Genomic DNA, 10,437 nt, shown 5'->3' on the forward strand with positions numbered 1-10,437 from the left:
ATACAATGATTTGCAAATCATTTTCAACCCATATTCAGTTGAATATGCTACAAAGACAACATATTTGATGTTCAAACTGATAAACTTTTTTTTTTTGCAAATAATCATTAACTTTAGAATTTGATGCCAGCAACACGTGACAAAGAAGTTGGGAAAGGTGGCAATAAATACTGATAAAGTTGAGGAATGCTCATCAAACAATCATTTGGAACATCCCACAGGTGAACAGGCAAATTGGGAACAGGTGGGTGCCATTTTTGGGTATAAAAGTAGATTCCATGAAATGCTCAGTTATTCACAAACAAGGATGGGGCGAGGGTCACCACTTTGTCAACAAATGCGTGAGCAAATTGTTGAACAGTTTAAGAAAAACCTTTCTCAACCAGCTATTGCAAGGAATTTAGGGATTTCACCATCTATGGTCCGTAATATCATCATAGGGTTCAGAGAATCTGGAGAAATCACTGCATGTAAGCAGCTAAGCCTGTGACCTTCGATCCCTCAGGCTGTACTGCATCAACAAGCGACATCAGTGTGTAAAGGATATCGCCACATGGGCTCAGGAACACTTCAGAAACCCACTGTCAGTAACTACAGTTGGTCACTACATCTGTAAGTGCAAGTTAAAACTCTCCTATGCAAGGCGAAAACCGTTTATCAACAACACCCAGAAACGCCGTCGGCTTCGCTGGGCCTGAGCTCATCTAAGATGGACTGATAAAGTGGAAAAGTCTTCTGTGGTCTGACGAGTCCATATTTAAAATTGTTTTTGGAAACTGTGGACGTCGTGTCCTCCGGACCAAAGAGGAAAATAATCATCCGGATTGTTATAGGCGCAAAGTTGAAAAGCCAGCATCTGTGATGGTATGGGGGTGTATTAGTGCCCAAGACATGGGTAACTTACACATCTGTGACGGCGCCATTAATGATGAAAGGTACATACAGGTTTTGGAGCAACATATGTTGCCATCCAAGCAACGTTACCATGGACGCCCCTGCTTATTTCAGCAAGACAATGCCAAGCCACGTGTTACATCAACGTGGCTTCAGAGTAAAAGAGTGCGGGTACTAGACTGGCCTGCCTGTAGTCCAGACCTGTCTCCCATTGAAAATGTGTGGCGCATTATGAAGCCTAAAATACCACAAAGGAGACCCCCGGACTGTTGAACAACTTAAGCTGTACATCAAGCAAGAATGGGAAAAAATTACAACTGAGAAGCTTAAAAAATGTGTCTTCTCAGTTCCCAAACGTTTACTGAGTGTTGTTAAAAGGAAAGGCCATGTAACACGGTGGCGAACATGCTCTTTCCCAACTACTTTGGCACGTGTTGCAACCATGAAATTATAAGTTAATTATTATTTGCAAAAAATAAATAAAGTTTATGAGTTTGAACATCAAATATCTTGTCTTTGTAGTGCATTCAATTGAATATGGGTTGCAAATCATTGTATTCCGTTTATATTTACATCTAACACAATTTCCCAACTCATATGGAAACTGGGTTTATATATATATATATATATATATATATATATATATATATATATATATATATATATATATATATATATATATATATATATATATATATATATATATATATATTATTATATACTGTATATATATATTCATATGTGTGTGTATACACATATACACGTATATATGTACACACACACACACAAGTTAACAAATTTGTGTAAATATTGCAATAAAAACACACAAAATTTTTAAAAATTGGTAGTTGAATAATGGTATCGATTCCCAGGTTACGGGAATTAATATTGTATCAGTTTAAATATGAACAGTAAGTAGACATCCCTAATGGAGACACACCTAGTAGTTTATCTCAACTGTTGACAAACGTGGTGAGCAAAACATAACAGGCACTGATACTGACACAGAGAGCCACACCAAGCAACAAAATGGCTACATGAAAGAATGCAAACTGCTGGAGACAGTGAAACAAGTGCCTCTGGAGATTAACTAATATGAGAGAGTGTTCTGGAGATTCAGTGGATTCCTCAGAATGAGCCTCTTAACTGAAACAAAAAGGGTCTTCATTCCAGAAGGTTCCATCAAGCAGTGACACCACGTCTGCTTTGGGGGTGGGGGGGCTGAGAGGACAGTGATGGTGGAGAAGACTGCGGGGGGGCCAACAGTGAATGATGTGCTGCCAGTTCTCTCAGACATGCCGAAGCCGGCGTCTCCACAAGACTTTAGGAGCAGGAGAAGCAGACCCGGGTCAGACTAAACAAATCCCCGCTCACCTCGACCTCTCCCAGGGACGACAAATCTGCTCACTGCAGCGGAGGAGCGGGCGGCAGGTAAAGCACTTAAAGGGTTCAGATGATACGCTAACCCAAATAATCTGTGCTATATATTTGTGCAGGAAATGATCACCATCCTGTCACTTCAAAGATGCTATCTGCCTAAGAAGCACAGGTCGCCGTAACAAGAGGAGCAGGTTTAGGATTTATTGAGCAACGTGATCATTCAGGGAAGAAAAGGCACATCAAATGACAACAAATAGTCTTTGGAATGCTGCCACAACTTTGATTTGTCACTTGTCTTCACAGACAGATGCCTCATATAGCTTTACCACTTCCAGTCAAACTTTAGGACCTTCTACATCGCGTTGACTTGCTGTCCAGCTTCTTGTTAAAGCCAAAATGGCCGCACGTCAACATTTATAAACTGAAGTAGAGTTACTTCACATGGGTTGTCCCAATACCAATATTTTGATACCATTACCAAAATGCATTTCGATACTTTTCTAAATAAAGCGGACCACAAAATGTTTTATTATTGGCTTTATTTTAACAAAAAATCTTACGGTACATTAAACATGTTTATTATTGCAATCAAGGAACAATTTTGGATTTAAATTTAAAAAATGAACATACGAGACAACTCTTTTAATAGTAAGTGAGCAAACAAAAGCTTTTAATTGGCTGCTGACGTATGCAGTAACATATTGTGTCCGGCGGTGAATTGGTTTGCCCGCCACTTTTACTCGAATCAACCAACTACGAGCGGTACCACTGGCTTATACGGCGTCAAATGGGTCTACAAATTGTGAATTCAAAAATATTTTTTTCCGTTGAATATGTTTTTTTTTTTACAATTATTTTATATATATTTTGACAGTACCAGATATGTTTTAAAGGCCTACTGAAACCCACTACTACCGACCACGCAGTCTGATAGTTTATACATCAATGATGACATCTTAACATTGCAACACATGCTAATACGGCCGGGTTAACTTATAAAGTGCAATTTTAAATTTCCCGCTAAACTTCCGGTTGAAAACATCTATGTATGATGACGTATGCGTGTGACGTCAATCGTTGAAACGGAAGTTTTCGGACACATTGTATCCAATAAAAAAAGCTCGGTTTTCATCGCAAAATTCCACAGTATTCTGGACATCTGTGTTGATGAATCTTTTGAAATTTGTTTAATGAACAATGAAGACTGCAAAGAAGAAAGCTTTAGGTGGGATCGGTGTATTAGCGGCTGGCTGCAGCAACACCACCAGGAGGACTTTGACTTGGATAGCAGACGCGCTATCCGACGCTAGCCGCCGACCACATCTATGATCGGGTGAAGTCCTTCGTCGCTCCGTCGATCGCTGGAACGCAGGTGAGCACGGGTGTTGATGAGCAGATGAGGGCTGGCTGGCGTAGGTGGATAGCTAATGTTTTTAGCATAGCTCTGTGAGGTCCCGTTGCTAAGTTAGCTTCAATGGCGTCGTTAGCAACAGCATTGTTAAGCTTCGCCAGGCTGGAAAGCATTAACCGTGTAGTTACATGTCCATGGTTTAATAGTATTGTTGATTTTCTGTCTATCCTTCCAGTCAGGGGTTTATTTCTTTTGTTTCTATCTGCAGTTAAGCCCGATGCTATCACGTTAGCTCTGTAGCTAAAGTGCTTCGCCGATGTATTGTCGTGGAGATAAAAGTCACTGTGAATGTCCATTTCGCGTTCTCGACTCTCATTTTCAAGAGGATATAGTATCCGAGGTGGTTTAAAATACAAATCCGTGATCCACAATAGAAAACGGAGAGAGTGTGGAATCCAATGAGCCAGCTTGTACCTAAGTTACGGTCAGAGTGAAAAAAGATGCATTCTGCACTGCACTCTAGTCCTTCACTCTCACGTTCCTCATCCACAAATCTTTCATCCTCGCTCAAATTAATGGGGTAATCGTCGCTTTCTCGGTCCGAATCGCTCTCGCTGCTGGTGTAAACAATGGGGAAATGTGAGGAGCCTTTCAACCTGCGATGTCACGCTACTTCCGGTACAGGCAAGGCTTTTTTTTATCAGCGACCAAAAGTTGCGAACTTTATCGTCGATGTTCTCTACTAAATCCTTTCAGCAAAAATATGGCAATATAGCAAAATGATCAAGTATGACACATAGAATGGATCTGCTATCCCCATTTAAATAAAAAAAATTCATTTCAGTAGGCCTTTAATTGCTGATGCGGGTTTATTGATTTTTTTAATTGGGTTGAAAAATAGCCTGTTTTGTACACTATTGACTAATTGAGGGGATCCAATACTCAGCAGTGTGCAAGTGTGTAGTATTTCTCCAGTCTTGGTCATGCGGTGACATCAATTATGGTATTTTCAGGTGTTCATTGAAGTCAGACTAAGTAGGACATCACTGAAGGCCCACCACTGCTATTTACTGTATATTTATTTTTATCTTCATAGATTTTACTTGTATTTTATCCTTTAGTCCTACTGATGGTTCTTACTATTTTACAGGTTTTATTGTTTTTACTTTCCAGCGTTCCTCAAAAGGTAGCCTTCTGCATTAGGGGTTATCGGCCGTGCTGTAGGGGCATCTTGTGTCAGCGTCTTGGTGGGCGTGATCTGATGACCTCCTTGTGCAGATGGCTACTGTGATAGTGTTTACTCACCTGGCTCCTCTGTACTCAGACATGCATTCATTTCTTCATATATGTGCATCAGCGTGTGTGTGTTTGCGATGTGGGTCATCGGGGTATTGTTTAAGTCTGTAAAGTACTTTTGTGTTGCATTTCTTTTATGTATGAAAAGCGCTTTATAAATGTTTGATTGATTGATTGAAATGGACTGCAATTTGGACAGGATAGGGGTGCCAACTTCACACAGGTCAAATAACTTCTTGTGTCTCAACTACACCAATAACCAATTAACCTATTTATACCTATCCTTGTTTTAAATGTAGATTCAAATGAAGTTTGTGCACACCTTTCTTTACCGCTGGCTTTTGGAAGCGTCTGAGGCGACTTCGTAGGCTTTCGGAACATAGTCTTAGCGATGCTGGCGTTTCAGGTGACTGATAGGGTTTGATGTGTTTAAGCATAATGTTTTTTTTTCCCTCCTCGCTGAATCTTTGCAGAACAATGTGTTAAAAAATAGCATGTGACACAAGAAGTCCCAAACGGTAGATGCCATGTTTGTTAACAATGAGCTCAGGGGATAGAAAACGACTGGAGAACAGCAGTCCTGTCCGCAAGTTTATAGAAGCACTCTTGAGTTGACTGACTTTAAGGCAGACTCCGCCTCCTCGCTGTAAAATAACATGTTGGTGTGCTTGGACCCAAAACATCATCTGACAGAGATTGAGTTTCATGTTCCAGTTCTCTGATGGCTTCTAAAGAACTTGCTTTCTCAGTGACCTGACATGGCGGTAAAATTTCCTTCAAAGAGAAGGTGTGTTGATGTCATGACAACCAGCGTCATGGCGACAGTAGACACTATTGCGTCATCCTCGCTCCATATGATGAAGTGGAACACCTGCACTACATTAAGAGTTTCTGGAATAGGGCTGCCCAAGCGAAAGAGTGGCTTCCCAAATGAAATACATATTCATACTGACATCTTTCAAGCTCACACCATCATTGATGGCATATCGACGAACTACTTACCATCCGTCCATGTTATTTACATTCAGGCTATTTGTATTCCACACCTAAAATCGCTGTGTTTGCACATTTTTACTTCAAAACGTTTGGGCACACGTGCTCTAAAAGAAGAGAATTACATGAACGACAGGTCAGAGATATAATACATTAATAATGTTATTTTTATTATGAGTGTGCTGCAGAACCCAAATAATCCATTATTATTATTTTTATTATCATTGTGCTGCAGAATCCAAATAAACACTGATTGATAAAACAAGCGTTGCTTTTCATCACTTATTACAAGCAGGCATGTTTCATGTGTGCTTAAATAAAATGTACAACATTCCTTGCTATGCTACTACACGTACACATTACTCACAACTATTTAGATTTGGCTTCAAGATGACGCTAAAACATCGTTCGACACCACAGCATGCTTAATATGCTATAATTTCTAGCCAAAGTTAAATCTTATTTATGTCTTATATCAGTGCCTTTCAACTAGCGGCTTGCGGGCCACATCCGGCCCGGCAAAACTTTTAATTTCACCCGCCGAACATCATCCAAATAGGCTTGGTAAAACCATTCAAACTAGTGTTGCTCATGTATGCAGACTCCCACCACCCCACAGGGGGCAACAGCGAGAGTCGTATGTGTCACAATGAAGCAGCAGAGGAATGAGTAGAAGTAGAATACTCACTCAAACCAAAAATGGCACTACTGACCCCTCACAAAACATGGTCATATCTTTGTAAGTATATATTGTGCATGAATATATTTATTTTGTTTTGTAATGAAATTGCTGACTTTGTGATGTCTTTTGTATTTGTGACCATGTTTGTTTTGTCTGAGTAACTCTGGTCATCAAAGGTCCTTTAATACGCTCATGTAGTGCTAAATTTAACTAGTAGAAGGCGGTAACGCTACACCTTAGATTTAATTGTGATTAGTCACATTCATGTTTGCTGATGCTGTTGTTTAACTTCTATATGAGTTAACATTTGTAGTTTATTGTGTGAATGTATTTACACTATACCTTCTATTTTAATTATGTAAAACACACAATGGTCGCCATACTTTTGTAATGTTTATTATATGTTTATATTTTCAGTCTTACAAACCTAAATAAAAAGAAAGTGCAAGCAAATAAAACTGAGGAAGGAAAATGATTGGAAAAAAGGACCATCAATCATCAACAACACTTTTGTTTCTTTATGCTGTTAACTATCTGTCGAGCGGCACACGCTGGAAACAAGTAGCAAGGGCAGAATAGTGAATTTATTGACAGTGCAGTGTGAAAGCCAATGTGTTTACTTTGCAATTAAAGGCCTACTGAAACCCACTACTACCGACCACGCAGTCTGATAGTTTATATATTAATGATGAAATCTTAACATTGCAACACATGCCAATACGGCCGGGTTAACTTATAAAGTGCAATTTTAAAATTCCCGGGAAACTTCCGCTTGAAAACGTTGCGGTATGATGACGTATGCGCGTGACGTCACGAGGTCAAGGGAAGTGTTTGGACCCAATTCAAATACCTCTGTTTTCTTCGACAAAATTCCACAGTATTCTGGACATCTGTGTTGGTGAATCTTTTGCAATGTGTTTAATGGACAATGGAGACTGCAAAGAAGAAAGTTGTAGGTGCAATCGGTGTATTAGCGGCTGGCTGTAGCAACACCAACACCAGGAGGTTGTGTTGTGTTTTGAGCAGGATAGCAGACGCACTATGGTGAGTACAGCTTTGGCTTCCAAACATTTGATCGCTTGCCCGTACGTGCGTGTCGATATGTGCATGTCACGTACGTAACTTTGGGGAAATATATGTTTCTTGCCGACTCTGACGGCGGCCGGGGTGTCGTCAAAAGCGTACAACGCCCGCCGCCGCCGCTGCATCTAAGTTAGCTTCTATTTTTTTAGCTTCGCCAAGCTGAAAATTATTAACCGTGTATTTACATGTTCATGGTTTAATAGTATTGTTGATCTTCTGTCTATCCTTCCAGTCAGGGTTTTTTTTTTATTTAGTTTCTATCTGCATTTGAGACTGATGCTATCACGTTAGCTCCGTAGCTAAGTTAGCTTCTATTTTTTTAGCTTCGCCAAGCTGAAAATTATTAATCGTGTATTTACATGTTCATGGTTTAATAGTATTGTTGATCTTCTGTCTATCCTTCCAGTCAGGGTTTTTTTTTAATTTAGTTTCTATCTGCATTTGAGACTGATGCTATCACGTTAGCTCCGTAGCTAAGTTAGCTTCTATTTTTTTAGCTTCGCCAAGCTGAAAATTATTAATCGTGTATTTACACGTTCATGGTTTAATAGTATTGTTGATCTTCTGTCTATCCTTCCAGTCAGGGTTTTTTTAAAATGTTGTTTCTATCTGCATTTGAGCCTGCTATCACGCTAGCTCTGTAGCTAACTTAGCTTCTATTTTTTTAGCTTCGCAAAGCTGAAAATTATTAACCGTGTATTTACATGTTCATGGTTTAATAGTATTGTTGATCTTCTGTCTATCCTTCCAGTCAGGGTTTTTTTTAATTTAGTTTCTATCTGCATTTGAGACTGATGCTATCACGTTAGCTCCGTAGCTAAGTTAGCTTCTATTTTTTTAGCTTCGCCAAGCTGAAAATTATTAATCGTGTATTTACATGTTCATGGTTTAATAGTATTGTTGATCTTCTGTCTATCCTTCCAGTCAGGGTTTTTTTTAATTTTGTTTCTATCTGCATTTGAGCCTGCTATCACGTTAGCTCTGTAGCTAACTTAGCTTCTATTTTTTTAGCTTCGCAAAGCTGAAAATTATTAACCGTGTATTTACATGTTCAGTCACTGTGAATGTCCATTTCGCGTTCTCGACTCTCATTTTCAAGAGGATATAGTATCTGAGGTGGTTTAAAATACAAATCTGTGATCCACAATAGAAAAAGGAGAGAGTGTGGAATCCAATGAGCCAGCTTGTACCTAAGTTACGGTCACAGCGAAAAAAGATACACCCCGCACTACACTGTAGTCCTTCACTCTAAAGTTCTTCATCCACGAATCTTTCATCTTCGCCAAATTAATGGGGTAATCGTCGCTTTCTCGGTCCGAATGTCTCTCGCTCCATTGTAAACAAAGCGGAATCCTTTGTCTTGTGACGTCACGCTACTTCCGGTAGGGGCAAGGGTTGTTTTTATCAGATACCAAAAGTTGCGATCTTTATCGTCGTTGTTCTATACTAAATCCTTTCAGCTAAAATATGGCAGTATCGCGAAATGATCAAGTATGACACATAGAATGGATCTGCTATTCCCGTTTAACCCTTGTGTGGTGTTTATATTGTTGTTACTCAGCCAGTGTTTGTGGGTCTGATGGACCTGTTGCATTTTGTGGCTTTTAATGCCTCACAATCAAACACTTTTATGTTAAAATACTGACTTATCCCAAAAAACATCTGCAATGAAGTGCTTCGAGAGGCTGGTAAAGGAATACATTGTCTCCAGACTTCCCCCCACATTCGACCCATACCAGTTTGCTTATCGCCCTAACCGCTCCACAGAGGACGCCATCTCCTCTGCACTCCACCTGAGCTTAGCACATCTGGAAGGAAAGGACACACGTGCGGATGTTGTTTCTGGACTTCAACTCGGCATTCAACACCATCATCCCGCAGCACTTGGTGAGCAAACTGGCCCCCCTTGGATTCAGTACCCCCCTTTGCAACTGGCTGCTTGACTTCCTCACAGACAGACCCCAGTCTGTGAGAGTGGGCAACAACACCTCCAGTGCCATCTCCCTGAGCACCAGCTCCCCCCAGGGCTGCGTCCTGAGTCCGCTGCTGTTCACGTTGATGACCCATGACTGCTGCGCCAGGCCCACTACCAACCACATTGTGAAGTATGCGGACGACACTCCAGTAGTGGGCCTCATCCGTGACAACGACATGGACTACAGGTAGGAGGTGAAACATCTGGTTGACTGGTGCAGAACCAACAACCAGGTCCTGAACGTCGACAAGACCAAGGATATCATTGTCGACTTCAGGAAGCACCAGTCCAGCCACGCTCCACTCTTCATCAACGGCACAGCGGTGGAGATGGTAAGCAGCACCAAGTTCCTGGGGGTGCAGATAACTGACAATATAACCTGGTCCCTACACACCGGAGCTCTTGTAAAAAGAGCTCAGCACCGCATGCACTTTTTGCGTGGGATGAAAAGAGCACAGTTCCCTCCCCCCATTCTCACCACATTCTACAGAGGCACTATAGAGAGCCTACTGACCAATTGCATCTCTGTCTGGACTGGAGCCTGCAGTGCCTCAGATTGGAAGTCTCTCCAGAGAGTGGTGAGGACGGCGGAAAAGATCATCAGGACTCCTCTTCCTCCTATCCAGGAGATCGCAAAAAGCCGCTGCCTGACCAGGGCTCAGAAAATCTGCAGAGACTCCTCCCACCCCCACCAAGGACTGTTTTCACTGCTGGACTCTAGAAAGAGGTTCCACAGCCTCCGTAGCAGAACCTCCAGGTTCTGTAACAGCTTCTTCCCTCAGG

This window comes from Entelurus aequoreus, linkage group LG06 (genome assembly GCF_033978785.1).
Source record: "Entelurus aequoreus isolate RoL-2023_Sb linkage group LG06, RoL_Eaeq_v1.1, whole genome shotgun sequence".
In the NCBI taxonomy this organism is placed as follows: domain Eukaryota; kingdom Metazoa; phylum Chordata; class Actinopteri; order Syngnathiformes; family Syngnathidae; genus Entelurus; species Entelurus aequoreus.